Consider the following 19,329-nt stretch of genomic DNA (forward strand, 5'->3'; position numbering starts at 1 on the left):
GGAGGTTGAAGATCATTGTGGGGAAATGGAGGAAGAAGTGCTGCAATGCCTGGTCTTATAGCTAGGGGGCGCTCTGAGGTGGTGAATCTTGTAACATGGGCCCATATTATTTACCAACACAAGCAAAACCTGGTTTCATGACAGTTACAGCTATAGAAGGACACTCCCCATGTAAGCCAGACATTGAAAACAGGAAATAGGAAACCAAGGTCTCCAGCAATACCTGCCACCTTGACATCTCCTACACTCTCAATATACAGTCTATCGAGGTTTCATTTTCATCTCTAATACAAAGAGAAAGGCAGCAGATGACCACACTCTAATGTGAAACATTAACAGCAGTCTTATATTCTCGTATCAAGAAACTGGCATATTTCACTGTCACACAGTCCGCACATGGGTAGCACTACTTGAATACTATCAAGGTTTTGCAGTAGCTTGTGAGTTTATTGAAATAGATTTAAGAATTCCAATACATTACTGAAAAATATCAGGCTTCACAAGTCAGCAGTTTTGTTATAAAGATGAAGCAACTGCTTGTATACCAGTAAGATAGTTACACTTCCTAGCTAAAAAAAAAAAAAAGTGTAGGGGAAACTTCCACTGAAAATGATTTTATTAGTTTTGTAAAAGTTACAGACCTCTAAAATATGAGTTTATAATGAAATTGCTGACAGACCTTAACTATTGTACATGAATGCGACACTATAGTACAGTTGTGCCAAGCTACATTATGTTGCTGCAGTGATTAATTTGCTTACTGGTTTTGCTGAAACTGTGTTCGGCAGAAACCTCTATAGTCACAGTTAATCCATATCTGAGAGCATAGATATAAACTTTGTGAGCACCAAACAGAATCACATTGCAAGACTCACCTTTTGATCATGGCAGCAACCAATTCATAATACAAATAGGAATGGAAATCTGAGGCTCTTATATAATTAATTAAACATAAAAGATGTATGGTCAACACTAAGGCCCCTCTGTACTCCTACAAGCAGCTCGGGTTTTCCCTACCATGGGAGAAACCTCAGCCGCCATAGACAGTTTCACATCACCCTGTTCTAGTTCTGAGGCATGGGGGCATGGCAGGAAGGGGTGTGGCCAAAACATACCATTGTGAAACTGATACATTCTAGTGAACCCTGGCCAACATAGGTTAAAGGAGCCCTGTGGCTGCTGTATGTTACACCAGGGCCAAAATCATTTTAAGTTATCCTGGTGGCCTCTCCTACCCCTCCACCTGAAACAAATAAAGCTGTAAGTGCAGCTGAGGATGTACCCAAAATACCTCTAATATTTCAAATGGGAAATGATTGAACACAAGAAACACACATGACTAGCTATGATAATTAGTAGAAAAAGTTCCAATGGAACAGTTTTCTGTTTGAAAATGCTGATTCAACTAAATTCAAATGTTTCATGGGAACATATCAATTTTGTCAACATTTTTTTATTGGAAAGTCTCAAAATGTTTAGCTTCAATAAAGTTGAAATGTTTTGTTTTGACTTTGTTTCAACTTGTTATATTAGAATATAAAAGTCAAAACAAAATTTTGGAATGTTTCATTTTGCAATTCTGAGACTTCAACTTTTTGACCTATTTTGGGACAAAACCAAACTTTAAAATCTCAGAATTTCCTTCAGGATGAAAATTTCTGTTTCTCAACCAGCTCTAATAATTACATAGCCCACGGGTCTGACTCTGTTCTTTAGGTACACTAGCAAAAGTATGAGCAGAATCAAGCCCACTAACTAATATGTTTGTTTAAAGATAATTGATTCATATTTATGAGAGGTTTAAAGGAGGTGAGAAAGAGAGTACAATGAGGATACAGGAACTGAAACATCAGATCCCCAGCCAGTGTAAACTGCCATAGCTTCGCAGAAGTCAGCTTAACAATGTAGATTTACACCAAATGAGACTCAGACTATATCTGTCCTATGTTTCAGTGCAGTAGAATGGCATGGAGTGGTATTACCTACTATATTTCTCAGATTGGAAAATGTTTCAAAATATTAAAGATGTATATCCCAAACCCTGTGCTTCAGTAAGAACAAATGCTAATAGAAAGCAGAAATGTTTATAAAGCTGCCTTCTTTCTCCAAATTTATTCTATGTAGCTTGAGAACTACTGGTAATTATGGCATGCAAAGAAGGAAATATTGAAGTAATTTAATTCAGAGAATGAGGTTACTGTAGAGATAAATTATATTATTTCACTGTGTTTTCATCAGTAAACTACCTGCAGTGTATCATAAAAGTTTTTCAAATGATGCTGGCCTGCAGAGCAGGCTGAATGCTGCAAAACATTGCATGGAACACTTCTGCTTGAATTCCAAATGAATGGTCAAACCAATCATAGCTGTGCTTCCTTGTTATCCCCCATTCATTAACATTTTGGGTAATAAGGTTTATTTGTATTTACATGCAGGTATCTGTGCATGAATAAGAGCGTTTAATATTATTTGTCATTTATTCTGCCACTTTAAACAGTTTTATTCAGCCAGTTAAGAAACTGAACTAATACCATGCAACTAAGCTGACCTATCACGTACCACAAATAGAGAATCATGGATAGTCAGGCTGACCAACTCATAATCATCCCATTGGCTGAAAATCGTTCATCCTAATTCTCCATAAAACAGTTGCAAATGCAAATACATCTGTGAAAATTGGGATTTTTTCCCAAATAATTTGAGTAGGCAAAATAATTAAATTCACAATTAATATTATTCACTATGACTAATACAACCAACCAAACTGGTTGACACATGCTTGCATTTTTACAGATTTTTGGATTTATGTTGGCTTAGACCTGTGTGGGTTTCTACATTGCCCATCATGGTAGCAGTGTAGGCCGTATCAAGTTAGCATCTGCTAAAGATATGCCTGAGCACAAATTATTTATTTTTTTTACTGTGCAATGTTAATTAAGTTCATGTCAGATTTCCAATACTAACTCCATTGTATCACATATATCATATTGCCTTCATCCTAAAGTTGGGCCTGATGCTGGGGGCTGACAAAATTGATGGCCATGTAACTTGTGTTTCACAGAGGTCCTCCCATATCACTTCCAGTACCATTTTGAGCCACGGTGAAGATGTGGGTATTGGACAAGGTTGCTTTAATGACTTTATGTGTTTGTCACTGAAGCTGTCATTGGCTTTAAGAACTGGCACCAATTTGGACTCTTAATGGTAAAATGGTGTTCCTGTGAATCGTATGTACATCTGTAGACTTGCAATGCGCAAGCCTCCTTTTTCAGTAGTTGTCTCCTTTGATTATGTATCTTATTTGTACATCTTGTAAAATGTATGTGTGAAACTGTGTATGAATATGTATGCAGTTCTGACTGTTTCTGCTTGAAGCTAGCAGAAAGATAATGAATTTTAGTTGGAACATCTCAGGTATGACAGCAGAACAATTTGAAGGGACCACTTTGCTTTATACACTTTGTTTTCTGCACCTGTTTTGCCGAATGAAAATAGGCCAAATTCTGCTCAGCTATTCTTGAGTTCAATAGAGTCTCATAAGGTTCAGTCGTGATGCTTTTTCTGGGGGATGTGCACTGCCCTGGTGTAGCAGTTTGCTAGTGCTGTGCAAAAGTTTCATAATGTGCTGCCAATATTTTAAGAAGGGCATCCCCAAAATTTTTCAGTCTTAGCCTGTGATGAAACCTATGTGCCAGAAATGGCTGTCCATGGAGGTACTCCTGTGAGAGACTGAGGAATCTATTGATTAGTTTTACTACTTAATTAAACAAAACAGTTTTCCTATAACCATAATCGCACAGAAAGCAGCCCTACTTGGTAAGCAATTTGTCGGAAGTGCATTTGCTGGAAACTTTTTGAAAATGTACCAAATATATGATAGAGCAAAGTGATCTACTTGAGTAAGGTGAAGTGGGGGTGGTGAAGGTGAAGACCTTTCAGAGGAGATATCGGGGTAGAGCATTCCAAGGAGTATTTTAAAAATACCTGCCATTTGGTGCCATCTGATTTGTTCCTAAAGCAAACATTTGTTCTTCAGATGTGTTTTTTCTGAGCCCTCTCTGGCATGGATAATTTAGCAGGTTATCATCCCAATCTTCCCTTCATATGGTGGGAGGATTTGAACAGGGGTTACCCAGGACCCCGAGAAAATCTCCTTCACTATATCTGCCCAAAGTTTAGGCCAGATTGCTGATGTTTGAAACCAATTAGGATTACTTGGGCTAAACTATGCATTATCCTGGGCCAAATTATGGTTTCCTGCCTATGCCCGGAACCTCAGTGGATTTTGCCAGGCTTCCAGTTGCTCAGTGGTTTCAGCTGAGGGTCATTTTAAGATTTAGGGTTGACTCAAACATGAAAGTAACAGAACTGGGAAAAATGGTTGCCTACTTAGACTCTTAACATTTGCAAGTTTTGCTCTGTTTGGAGAACAAACATTAATTTTACATGTTCATCCACTTAGTAGTGCAAAGTAGGTGCTATTCAAAGACTTCATACAGAAATGAAGGGACAGTGAAAGAGCTAAAAGCACTGTCATTTTAAGATCCAGGTCCCAACAACATAGGAATTGCAAGACTTGACTATACAGCATTTTCCAGGTTAACCGTGACAACTCCTTCAAGTGAGCTGGCTGGCAGGGTTTAAAAAATAGCTGATGTTAAAATGGGCACTTGTAAAAAGAAAATGTATTTACATATAGCCAACCAAAGTATAGTAAACAGATTGTATTTGCTATCTTATCTCTATTCAAATATATATATTTGTAAGCAAAACAAATAGTTTTAAAGTGATAGTGGACATGTTGAAAGCCACCACAATTCTGAACATAGGTGTGACTCTTCACTAAAATCCGCTCTGCTGTGTCTAGCTATTTAAGGAGACTCAGAATAGCCATGATTATGTATCCCATACGTGATATGTTATGGAGATTATGGGAATATAAATGATCCAGACAATTAAATGAGCATAATATCTATGCACTGAAATATGCACTTTCTTTTCAGAGATAAGAAATCTAAGATAGCAGTGCAAATCTGCAAAATCTTTCCTTGGATGTTACAGAAAAAAAAATCACCCACAAACCATACAGTGAAATCTTTTGCAATTTCCTATTACAAGATTTCACAACATGAATATAATTAGATGGTGTTAACATATTTCATTAATAAAGAAGCAGTTATGATGCTGTTTGATCCTTGCATTTAAACAGGTTTGCCATGGGAAATTTAAGATACTCAATGTGACTCTGGCTTGTCTACTTCTAACATGCACCCCCAATTAAGGTGTTCATGTCCCCAAATTAAATAGCAATTCACAGTTACTGCAAACTGATTTCTGTCTGGGTTGTGGTTAAAGCTGCCAACTGAAATGTCAGAGAGGAACAGTTTCTTAACTAGAATATTATATGGATTTTTTAAAAAACTTCTTTTAACATTTATAAACATTTGGTAAGTAATCTTTATAACCTTTATTGAATCGTTTTTGTGAAATATGGAGTAAAATAAACTATAAAGTATGATTAATCTATCTTCTTTGTATATGTAAGTGTAGTTAATATGGATCTGACAGCAGAGTAGAAGGTAATTTAAATTTTAATATATTGCAGTGAAGCAATGACAATGTATTATTTCTGCCTTTGGAAAGATATCAGTCCTCAGATATGGCAAAAAGGAAAAATCATATCCCCAACTTGCATTAAAAAGAAATACTTATGTACATTTTTATGTTATGACATCATAGGCACTTACATGATTTGGTAAATGTCCCTGTGTCTGTGTTATCTGGGAGCATTAGTGATTACAGATCAGCCATTTAAAAATAATGCCAAAAGATTTGACTTTTCTTCTGAGTTTGGTATGTTTATTGTACAAAATAGCCTGGATTGATTTGTAAATCCTTAATTGTTCAAAGGGGCAATAAAAGGGAGCAAGGATGGTCTTGTGGTTAACAGAACATGTGGATTAAATTCCTGCATAATCTCCACATGCTTTAGATCCCAATCTCTTGTTTCTATGTTGTATACCTTCCTCCCATCCTTTGTCTATCTTGTCTAGTTGGACTGTAATTCCTTCAAAGAGAGCACTGTGTTTTACTCTGCACAGTGTGTTGCACCATGGGGCTCTGATCTCTGAAGGGACCACTAAACACGACAAATAATAATATTAATAATAACTTAAGCAATCACCTTGCCTAGACAACAGCAGTTTCAAATTCCAGCTGACTGCTGGCAGTCAGCTAGTCTTTACCTTAACCCAGACTGCATTTTATGAAGAGACTCACAGCAGGGTTGGACACAATCTATTAAGCTACTTTACAAGAGTGGGTGGCATGTTCACACAAGCTATTAAAGTAAGATACAGCTATCAAACAGTAGTAAGAGTTTTGTAGTGTACTTCATTAGTACTCACAGCATATTGAAAGAGCAAGGGGAACCTTCAAATCAAATATATGATAGTTAAGAGGTATTATGACAGAGACATTGCTCAAAGTGAATCTTAAGGTTATAAAATAGACCAACTGGTAAGTATATAAACATATTAATGATAGACTATTAGGCTACCTTATTGAAGACATAAAAAGCAATATAAGCAGTGTAAAAAAGTATAATTCTGTCTGGATCTTCTTTCCGTAGAGTTACACAGTAATTTTAGGGTTTCTAAATAAAAGACAAATGGCATAAAAGAGGCTTAGTGCATTGGAAAGCTAGAGCTAATAAGTATTAATAATAAGTTCAGCTCCAAGCTTTGGTCCTGTAATGAACCAAATACAAATATTCGGATATTCTCTAACATTCTGATTTCAAATGCCCAAGGTTGGGACAATATGGCTCCAGGGTTCCAGTCTGAGATCATCATTAATTTATTGTACTGAGTGTTCTGGAGCATTTCTTCTTGTCCTCCATTCATGCATAGGTAGAGTTTAAATGGATATTTGGATTTCCATCTTTTGAACAAAGTATACAGGATAATAGAACTTATACTGGAACAGACCATTCGTTCATGAAGTTCATGTTAGTATAGAGACTTGTTTGCCAGCCTGAGATAGAATTTTGGGTTTGACTTTTTCATACTCCTTTATCTTATACTAATGTATGTGAACAAAGGACAAAGACATTGTATATGTTGCTTCTGCCTAGCCAGATGGGTTTGTTACAGATGAGAACAGTTAAAGTGTTACTGGGCATGGTGGGAGTATAATATAGGAGTGCACATTTTAAGACTGCCTCAACTCCTATCTCAAGGCAAAGTCAAGCAACCAGTCAGGAGGGGCAAGGGAAGATGGGGAGGGGGCAGGCATAAGAGACACTAAAAGCCAAAGAAAAGCCTCGCCTTGGCCAGAACACAACCTCACTCCTTACCCCTCCCAGGAATACAAAAGAGGTGGGACGAAGACCCCAGACTGACAACTCTGCAAAACTGAACATGACCATAAGCTGTAAGGGGTGGGACCGAGGGCGTGCATTGCAGGTATATTTGGGTCTGCTAGGAAGGAGGGGGTGGGAATGGGGAATGGGAAACAGGGACCCAGGCAAGGCTCAGCGGCATCACAGCTGAAAAAGGGGGCACGGGGTAAACGCTGTGCGGTGTCAGAGCTGGGAACGGAACACTGGGAAACAGACTCTGCTGGCGGGTAGAGCTATGGATCTGCTTGCTTGGAACTAACCCCAATAAACATCACATTGCCTGCACTTCGGACGTCTGGTCTTCTGCTTTCCGTCTGTGTGACAAAAAACTGGGGAAGGGTGGGGGAGGGAAAGCCCTCTAACAGTTCAGTACCCACCTGCAGATGGGATAACTGATGATTCAGAAAAATAACTGATGCTTCAGCAGAAGGCAATATCCTTCGTAATATACCTAGCCAAATTGTACAGTGGTGCACAGTGCAATGGGGAAAATTCTTTCCATGGCCCTTAGTTTACAAGCATAAGTAAACACAAATGATCTGCCCCTATATTAAAGACTTGAAGAGTGTGGATTTAAGGTACAGGACAATGTGGGATTGAAGCCTTCCAGACTAAAAATATGCAACCCTAGGTTACAGTGTATTCACTTGATTCACTTGTTAGGTGACCCAAAAGTAATAAACATGTTACTGACTGATTATGTGTAAAAAATCAGACAAAGAAATCTGGGTGAGGCTAGTGAAAAATATTAGAAAGGAATATGATGGTACGTGGGAAAGGCAGGAGGAAATTAGTCTATTATAAAGAAAAAAATCTATGCAAAAACTTTCCAACGTATTAACAAGATGTTAGGGTCTTGACTGGGTTGATTCCACCAGAAGTAAACACTGAAGACTTACAATGGAATTCAGAACTTACTGAATTTCTTTCCCTCATATTTTCAATTGAGGGAAATGAATCTGTGCAGGTATGCTTTGATTCTATAATGAATCTGTACTTAATTGAAACCAAAATTTTTAGGCAGGTATAGTAACTTCAATCAGCCATTCTTTAAATGAGCTGCCTGTCAATTATTCTGAGATGTTATAGTAATGGAAAGCCAATATCGCACAAATCATACTACCTAGAACATGTAGTCCCAGGCCCTGGAGTGCAGTGTGGCTGCTTTGTACCACACCACCTGTAGCTCCAACCTTGAAATCCATCACCCTTGCGAGGACCACCTAAGTATAGCAGGTTACTCCGACAGAGTGGTGGATCCCAAGTTACCCTGGACAACTTCACCAGCATTCAACCAGCCCAGGATCAGGGAGTGTAAAGGATATGTCTGCACAGTCTTTTGAACTGCATTGTGTGCTCTTCAGCCATAGCCAAGGATCTAGGCCCAATTCTGCTCTTCATGACACTGGTGTAACTCTCATTTAAGTCAAAGTTTGGAGTAGAATTTGGCCCCTAATTTAATACCATTCACTGATTATACAGACAATGTTTTAAATGACTCAACAGACTTTGGCAATGCACTCACATTCTGTAAAAACTGAACAGTAGAAATAGCATATACAGACCATATTTAAAAACTAAAATAAAAAAATCCTACTTATCTCTAGTCTTACCTCTCAAGATGGTCGAAACTTTTTAGTGATTCCACTATATTATGATTTGATTGTAAAGTACCTCGCAATGGCAGGTAAGCATTATAATCTCTGCAGATAATCTCATAGGTTCTATTCACCTTTTTGGCTAAGTAAATCAATGTTGGAGTTGTGAACTAACTCAGGTTTTCTGACTCCCAGCTTTGTGCTTGATCCACTAGGCCACAGCTGTTCCACAGTGTTCTGGAGATGGCATGATCTCATGATTAGAAAAAGATTAAAACCAGGACACCTATGCTGCTGGAGCATAAACCTTTTCCAGAACAGATGCAAGAAAGCAGCTAACCTTGTGCCCCACCTGTGCTAGGGAATGAATTCTCAGAGTGCATGATTTTACAGGGTAGTGGCCAATGCTTTCTGCATGAGACACAATACAAGATGAGTTGTATCATGATGCAACAGCACCGTAATGGTACCTGTATCTAAACGGGGGTAAACTCTGCCTGTCAAAACAAATGCTCACATTGCAGGTTCAGTTAAGTAGATACAAATGAAGATGGTTCAAGGTAGTTTGAATTTCCACTCCAAACTCATGCACCCAGCCTTAGTATTGAAAGATTTAATCTTGGTAGCCAGCCAAGTTCAGTGTGGGTGAAATTCACTGGCAGAGGACTTATGCAAAATGCACCACTTAAGTCTCATATTAAAAGCTTAAGTGCTCTTTAAATAGAGAATAAGGTCTGGTGCAGGCACTCTGCACTGGGATGAATATGGCCAATGTGAATTGTTTGGTTCATGGTAGTGGTTGCTTTCGGTCGAAATATGCTCTCTTGGGAAGACCCGTTAATCCTGTTTTGGCAAGATGTGGAGCCCTGATGTTGCCTCTCTTTTATTGCTCTGCTGGTTTCTGTGCATCCTGTTTGACTGCTTTTAGTGGCTTGCTCCCCCATGCCTGTTACCTTCCTCAGCATCTAAATCACGTTGAAGTCAGATGGAGGAACCTTGTTGTAGGGCTAACCTGAAAAGCAATTAGTTCTTTTAAATTGTTTCCTTCAAGACGTCTGCATATTCCTTATCATATCTTACCGTCTTCAAACCTAGTTACCTCCCTTGAAAGCAACTGAGCCAAGCAGATATTTTCTTATCAAGCAAGAATTCATACCAGACCTATTTATTTTATATTAGCATATCTCATTAACTATCTCAAGGACACTGGCTAAATTCATCTTTTAATAAGCATCTCAAAAATCTAGCCTTTCAGAATTGAAACGTAGCCACAAATAAGCTGTTTCTTTTTAACCCTGTAATTTCTATAGCAGAAACAGGGTGGACAGAATGGACAGTTCAACTGGCTAGGAATGGGCTACACAGCTTTTCTAGTCAGCCTGGGTCCGAAGTGACCCAAAGTCACTACAGCTAACATTTGGTGTCCTATATCAACTGGTGGATCTCAGTCCATATCCTGACCTAGTGGATACATGATCAGAGCACAAGAGGTACCATCACAATTAGCATCAAGTTGCACCTTTTTCAGCAATGTGGCCTTTTGAATGGAAAAGGGCAAATACTTTGTCAACAATATTCTTGCTTGATAGATCAGGTTTAGAGAGGGGCAGGGAGCATTGGCCAGTCTTTTAGGCCAGCACATGCTTCCACTTTCTAAGAGGTTACTCAGGAGCTCAGTGAGGACGCCTGCCCAGAGCTTCCTCTTGGGTGCTGTATTCTTAAAGCAGGAGTGTATCTAGTAGTTGCATTTTGACCCATTCACTATATTACCTTGTTTGCCCTTCAGATAGCTAATGAAATTAACATTGGTCATTCAATCACTTTGGAGCCCTATTTAATCATTTAACAGGAAACCAGTAATGTATATGCTTTATTTCAATCACATATAATCCAGCAACCCTCATTTATGTACTCTACTTAATGTGTGTAGGTGAAAGTAAAATGCCTCTGAGGCCTTATGGATGGTGGTTGTCAGATCCAGGAAAGTTACAGAAAATGTGAAGCTATAAAATGTTGGTTTTATACCCTAGTGAGAACTGCAACTTATTTTATTCTGGTCGCTGAATGTAAACAGAACATCATCACGCCAGTGAAAACTAGAATACTACAGCGACCACAAGGCTTTCAAGAACTGGGTCTTCCTAATTATGCAAGATCCAAAAAAATTGTAACTTCTGATCTGAGGAAAAGTGGTAACAAAAGGCTATTAATTACAAAGACAACAGCTAAATGCAATAATGTATATCTGGGAGGGCCCTAATACAATACTGGTGGGTTTTTTAAAAGGATATTGAGAGAGCCATGACTGACAAAACAGAATGGAATAAAGGGATTATAGGGAATGAGTGACTATTTTTTTAAAAAGGAAAGAATTAGAACAAGGATATTGCAAATAAAGAAACATTTCAAGATCAAACAAACCAGCAAAAATGAAATATGTACAAAACCAACCTGGAAATTCTGTTCACACCAGGAATGATTGATTTATGAGATGTGTCCAGCATCTCAGCTGCAGTTATCCATTCCAATGTCTCATCTGAATTTCATAGAATTTATTTTATAATCCAAACAGTGTATCACTACATAACAAATGTGGATAGAACCATCTTTCAAGTGATTTGGATCTTCAGTGCTGCCTGGGTCAATGTGGCTCAATCCATACAGCATAGCATCACCATTCATGATGACGTAGTTAAGCTTGTGCCAACACTTGCATTATAAATGCCATTTTCAAAAATTTGAATGTGTAGAGTGCCATTCAACAGTCTACTACACCAAACAATGGCACATGGAAAAAAATCAATAATATAAATCTAAAATTGAGCAAAGAGCCCCCTCTGTTCAATGAAGGCAATTCCAGATATGCTTTCTGGTGATGCAATGTGAGGAAAAATGGATACTGCCTAAGTAACAGGAAAAACATACTAATTCAGACATGTTCACATAAATAGTACACCTTAATTTATCTGGCTTTGAAGCAGATGTAGATGATCTGTAACAGGATTAGGGTTTCTGCATCCAATATAGTCTTCACATCAGGCTGAGAGATCTTTCCTCCTCAGTTCGTATGTATAATTCCTCTTAACACTAATGGAAATTACGTGTATCCATTAGTAGGAAAATATACCACACAGAACTCTGACTCTCCTAAGGAATCTTGTAAAAGCAGCAAAGAATCCTGTGGCACCTTATAGACTAACAGATGTTTTAGAGCATGAGCTTTCGTGGGTGAATACTCACTTCGTCGGATGCATCCACGAAAGCTCATGCTCTAAAACGTCTGTTAGTCTATAAGGTGCCACAGGACTCTTTGCTGCTTTTACAGATCCAGACTAACACGGCTACCCCTCTGATACTAAGGAATCTTGTGATGTGCATAAATACTTTTTACTTAAGAGGTAGATACTATGTTACTTTTTAGGTGAATAATAAATGTTCTAAAATAAGTATTAATGTATAATATGCACTTTTATGTTTATAATTTAGTGCTCAGAAAAGTTGCTGGCTAGACGGTACCATAGATCCAAGTCTTCTATTACAGAGGGAGGACCAGCATGGGCAATAGCAGTGCGAGCTTCCTGGGAGGACGACTGCTAAGAATGAGAAGGTAATGCAGTGCACATCTCCATTTAATCTTTGGCTTCTTTGCTGAGACTGTGGAAAAGGATGTCAGTAAATACCAGTTTTGTTAGTGCTTGTAATGCTATGTTCACTTGTCCACTTACAACAGGATTGAGAGTATCGATTCATTTCACATTAGCCACCACAAACTCTTCATAAAGTAATGACTTTTGGTCACTACTAACGTAGGCGCTATACAAATCCGTTATCTAGAAATGAAAGGCTCCCTAGATTAATCTCCTGAGCCATGTAGCCACTCAGTAATGAACATATTAAAGTGTTGTAAAATTGCATAGGCCCATCTAGAGTAAGTACATCTAGAGGGTAGTAGACATCAGCTGTGCTGCAGATGGATCTATCCAGAGGAAGGGACAGAGCTTTGCAATGGATACATTCTGCAAACCTAAAGAGAATTTTCCATAGATGAGAAATGTGGAACACCCTTGGAGAAGGAGACAGATGATAGAAATAGGCTCCCTGCTTCCCATGCTGCACTATTTTTAATTCTCCAGCACTTCAGCCTTACCAAATTCATGGAACAAATAGTGTCTCTCTTGTGCTGCTAAAGGTGAAAGATGGTTTGAATAGACAGGACTCTTGTTTTCCAATGTTGCTAGAGGACAGGGATAGCTTCTTTCTGATATTGGGAGTGTTGGAGGGGACAGTCTCTCTAAGTTGTCATTGTCACAGTGAGGGAAGGAAAGCAGGTTGAGGAGGTTAGGAAGCCTGTAGGCTGCTCTAATTTACATGGCAACTGAAGAAACCCTATCTTTGTGGAGGATCAGTGTAGCAGAGCTCTGCTAGGCTTCCTCTCTGCCATTCCCTATTCCTGACGGACACCCTACACTAAGGTGATGGGAAGCAGAAAAGCAGTTAGTAAAGGAGTTAGCTCTGCTGGTTTTATACCAGTTGAGAATTCCATTCTGTGACCAATGGCACCCCTGTATTTATACACTATTGTAATAATCTTTGTACAAAATGTGCCTTGTGAGGTATCATTTGAAAACTAATAACTCACTGATCAATAATATCATGGTGAAATGTATGTAGAAACATTATATGCAAAGTTATGAATTCACCAGTATGATGATGATAGCATATGTTCAAACCCACATAGCCCTGACTAGCCAGATGTTGTAAACAAGTCTATCCTAAACAAAGAAATGTGTGTTTATCTCAATTTTCATATAAGTAGTAAACAAAGTCTTTGGGACAGCAAGAGGAGGTCAACCAATTTCTCAAAAACAAAGGGCAAGCTGACGCCTCTAGCCAGGAGTCATCAAAGTTGATTGGCAGTCACCAGTCAAGTGATCACTGTTTGGCAATGGAGGGGGACAGGAACAGATTGATCCACATTTTAGCAAGCATCATGGAACCTCTTTCACCATGAGACTCCATGGCTCCTCATAGAGGGAAGGAACTTTATCTAGTGGTAACCCTCAGGAAAATGAATTTCAAAGGGTGTCAGGACTTCAAAAGGGAGGAGCAAAACGTCCCTGATTAGTTGGCTTTCTTTCTTTCTTTCTTTCTTTCTTTCTTTCTTTCTTTCTTTCTTTCACCTAAGACAACAAAGGAAACCAGCCTTTTGACTTTGGGAGGGGTCCTGACATGTAAATTTGATTAACAATGTTGCTGGAATTTTACCTTGAACCAAATCTAGTTTAAAGTTTTAGCTACTAGAAAAAGTTTTATCTTTATTTCTCTTGTAACCATTTCTGACTTTAGTACTTACTCACTTAAAATCTATCTTGTAATTAAATACATTTATTTTATTTTTAATTCAAAATTAATCCAGTGTTGTGTTTAAATTGAGCTATTTGGTAACTCCATTTAAAGTAGCAGGCTGCAGGATACTGACCCCTTGCAGGGGCACAGACCTATAACATCTGAACTCTCCAGGAGAGGGCTGGACAGCACAGAACACACATTTCGGGGAAAATTCAGGACTGGTAATGTGTTTGGGTCACCCTGCAAGTGGTAACCAAAGCTGCTGGAAGCCAGAGTTTGATTGGTGTGTTGCTGAGCAGGTGCTGGGGTCAGAGTTGCTGGACCAGGATGCAGCTATACACAGACACTCAGGGTGTGACCTGCATGCTATTTGCGAGCAGCCCAGGATGGGAGCTACATCAGCAAAGCAATTGTGAGGCACCCAAGGTTGCAGGACAGGGGGGCACATGACCCTTCACTGGTCTGTATTGCACCCCAGAATGTGACACCTTCTACTAGAGGAATTCTGTACTGGTCAGTTACAGCCAGAATCTGGCCTCTTTGTGCTGCCTGAGCAGGAATGTAGAGGAATATCTGGCCCAGATCCAGTGGGAAAGAAATTACTGTCAGCCAGAGTCAGATCTTAGATGTGTGCACAACTCCCAATATATATGAGGGCATAATTTAACTTATTTTCTTTGCCTACTGCTCTATTAGTCATATAGGTTTAAACCCAGAAGTGAGATCTCTTTAAAGTCTGTAAATCTCCTTTAGACTTACATATGCAATCAGCTTGTTAGTAAATTTCCGTTTTGTCTGACTAGTTTATTCATCAACTGGCTGCTTAATAACAATTTCTTACATAATAAATGAGTGATACAGGAGTGTTGGTAAGAAATCTAGCCTTATTTCCTTCAAATCCTATAACATGATGTGATGGGGTGTCTACCCTACACCAAGCCTCAAGTGGTTAAGGTGGCTACATGGGCCAATTAACCACCTTGGCTGCACCTGAAAGAGAAGTCAGGGAACAAGGACTAATTAGAGATGAATCTCAGTTAGACAGGAGCAGGAGGGGCCTGTATAAAAGTCAGTAGCTGAGAGTAGAAGGGGTTTGCAGTCGGGGCGGCTCCAGGCCCCAGCACACCAAGCGCGTGCTTGGGGCGGCATGCCGCGGGGGGCGCTCTGCCGGTCGCCGGGAGGGCAGCAGGCGGCTCCGGTGGACCTCCCGCAGGCGTGCCTGCAGAGGGTCCGCTGGTCCCGCGGCTTCGGTGGAGCATCCGCAGGCGTGCCTGCGGGAGGTCCTCCGGAGCCGCGGGACCGGTGACCGGCAGAGCGCCCTCCGCGGCGTGCCGCCGTGCTTGGGGCGGCGAAATTGCTAGAGTTTCCCCTGTCTGCAGTCACTCACAGGGTGAGAAAAGGCAAGGTAGGAATTACCCTGCTTGTTCTAGGGAACCCACTTTTGTGGGTGGGCCTAGGGTCCCCTACCAGCCACTGGAGAAGTGGCACTGTTAAGGGAGTAGTGAAAGAGAACCGTCTCGAACAGTGAGTCCAGAGAGATTTAGATCATGCAATTTCCCTGGAAAGGGAAAACCACAGTGACCTGGACAGAGGGCCACACCACAAAAGGGCAGAGAGTGACAGAGTGAGTAACCGCAGGAAGGGGCATTGACCTCGCAGATCTAATCCCAGACTCCGCCAGAAGGAGGTGCGCCAGCAGTGAGTGAAGCACCCTGTGACACATTGTTAGAAACATTTAGGATCTATCATATGACAGGAGTCAGTATCCACTGACTTCCATGCCTGTCATTTCAAAATGGATTTCACAGAGCCATTGAATAGACTGCAGGGGGCACCATTGTAAATATAACATTTCCAACCATTCCACAGCTGTGATTGCTTTTAGAGTAAAACTTCCAGTGTAGTTCACCTTATATTACAGATACAAAACAAACTGCTTTCCTTATAAATTCAGAATCCCACTTTCACCTGTTCACAATCTGTTCCTCACTGACTGAATGCTATTCACATAACTATTACTCCTGTTTTGACAAAGTATTTGGAGATGAAAGGAAAATCTATAAATTGTTTCTTTACAGAGAACCTAACATTTCCCTGTTTACCAGAAGTTAATTAGCCAAAGTTCAGATTTAAACAGAATTTTACTTAATCCTGAGAAAGCTAAGAATATGCAAATAAATCCCTAACAAAGTACAATTTGAAAATGTAGGAAATATCCACCTGCCACTAATTAAGTCTGTATTTTTTATAAAAAAGCAATGGCTGATTATACTAATTTTACCCTAGTGGTAATTGCCACTAATTTTCAGCATATTGTATGTGTCTTAGTCTTATGAATCCCACATCCTCTTCTGCCATAAATATTTCATAAAATATTCAAAGCCAGTCCACAGCCAAGTAATAACAAATGTCAAATAACACATTAGGAAGATTCATGGCTATTTTAAGTACAAATTTTATATAATGCGTTTATTATGGTCAGTGTTAAGAACTGATTTCAGCACAGAAGTGCTAGGCAATTAGTATCAGCACCTTTATTTCCAGCTTATTATTAAAGTCAAATTAATAGAGCTATCTCAGAGTACATGGTGAAAGATCATTCACATGAGGGTTCATTCAGGAGCATGTAGATGCTTAATTTCTAAAAGCCTCACCCAAAGTCCATTTGGATTAAATGGATAGATCTCCATTGACTTCAAGGGAATCTGGATCCAGTCCCAAATTTAACTTATTTTTCCTCCATAAACTAGGTTTATGTAACAAACATATCCAAGGAAGGGCTAATAGCGAGCTTTAAATGTGCATGTTCTCTTTCAGGGTCCAATGGGAATCTTTATGTTAAGCATTTTCATAGGCCTCTGATCCCTGCAGGTTGGAACAGTTTTTGCTGGCGTTCATTCATTAGTTTTAAAGCATTTCTGTCCAACTCTCTGTCCATGTTCATTTCAGGTACTTTCTCAGGTTTCATAGATTTGAAGGCTGGAAGAGACCGTTGTGATCCTCTAATCTGACCTCCTAAATAATACAGGGCATAGAACTTCCCTAAAATAATTCCTAGAGCAGATCTTTTAGAAAAGCCATCCAGTCATTATTTTAAAACGGTCAGTGACGAAGAATCCACCATAACCCTTGACAAATTGTTCCAATGGTTAATTTCGCTCACTGTCAAGCATTTACAACTTATTTCCAGTTTGAATTTGTCTAACTTCAGCTTCCAGCCATTGGATCATGTTAAACCTTTCTCTGATGGACTGAAGAGCCAATTAAATATTTATTCCTCATGTAACTACTTATAGACTGTAATCAAGTCACCTCGTAGCCTTCTTTTTGTTGAGCTACATAGATATAGCTCTTTGAGTCTAACTCTATAATCCTTTAATCATTCTTGTGGCTCTTCTCTGAATGCTCTCCAATTTATCAACATCCTTCTTGAATTATGAGCACCAGAACTGGACACAGTATCCCAGCAGTGGTTGCACTGGTAGCAATTAAAGAGGTAAAATAACCACTCTACTCCTATTTGAGAGTCTCCTGTTTATGCATCCCAGGATCACATTAGCTCTGTTGGCCATAGCATCACATTGGAAGCTTATGTTCAGCTGATTATCCACTATGACCTGCAAATCTTTTTCAGAGTCTCTGCTTCCCAGGATAGAGTCCCCCATCATGTAAATAAGGCCTACATCAGTTGTTCCTAGATGTATACATTTACATTTAGCCATATTAAATCGCAAATTGTTTGCACCCAGCTTACCAAGCAATCCAAATCACTCTCAATCAGTGACCTGTCTTCTTCATTGTTTACTATTCTCCCACATTTTTTTGTCGTCTGCAAACTTTATCAGTGATGGTTTTATGTTTTCTTGCAAGTCACTTATTAAAATGTTAAACAGTGTAGGGCCAAGAACAGATCCCTGTGGAAGCCTACTGGAAACACATCTGCTTGATGATGATTCCCCATTTATAATTACATTTTGAGACCTATCAGTTAGCCATTTTTAATCCATTAAATGTGAGCCATGTTCATTTTATATCATTTTAGTTTTTTAATCAAAATGTCTTGTGGTATCAAGTTAAATGCCTTACAGAAGACTATTATATCAACACTATTAATCAACCAAATTTATAATCTCACAAAAAAAAAGTTAGTCTGACAGGATCTATTTTCCATAAACACATTATTTCCATTAATTACATTACCCTCATTTAATTGAGTCCTGTATCAGCCATATTGAATGGTGATAGGCATAAGGCAGGATCTGGCCCTATATTTTTATTAATTGGCTTGTTTTCCTTATCAAGCGTATATCTCTGTTTCATGATCAAGGAAATGCATATTCTTAAAGCAATCTTTGATTTGAGGATAGTATAAATGTTGGTATGGCTAAGGTGTGACATAGTTACAATGACAACAGCCAGGAAAAGTCTCTCTCTCTCTTTGTTTTGCTTTGAAGCTGTTTATTTCTGAATAAATAAAAATGATTATCTTACACACTAAGTGTTTGAAGTTTCCACTTTGTTTTTCTACAGATGAATTAATATGCAATTTATTTTTGTTGAACTTTTTTCTACCCTCCTTTTATGAAAAGTATCAAGTCCTTAACAATTTTGACAACTATAGACATACTTTCTATTATTTTACTCTAAAGCTGTCTTGAACATACAGAGTACAGTTCTTCATATCGTATGTCTTAAAATCTACAAAGGTTTGTGCCTAATTGACATTGGTTCATTATTCAATATGTCTCAGATTGTTCACATAGTAAATAATGCATTAAAAAACTTCTTAGGATAATAGGAAAAAAGTTGTATTCCAAGTTACCAAATTATCATTACAAAAGTAGGGTTGTTTTATCATTTTTATCAAATGCCATCCTTGTTCATATTGTGACAGAACTTCATTAAGGTTTTTGTGTGAAAGTTTTCCTGTAAATCCATTTATAATTCAGAAAAAAAAAAATTTCATTCCAAAGAAAAGAC

The sequence above is a fragment of the Mauremys reevesii genome, linkage group 9, assembly GCF_016161935.1.
Source record: "Mauremys reevesii isolate NIE-2019 linkage group 9, ASM1616193v1, whole genome shotgun sequence".
Taxonomy (NCBI): Eukaryota; Metazoa; Chordata; order Testudines; family Geoemydidae; genus Mauremys; species Mauremys reevesii.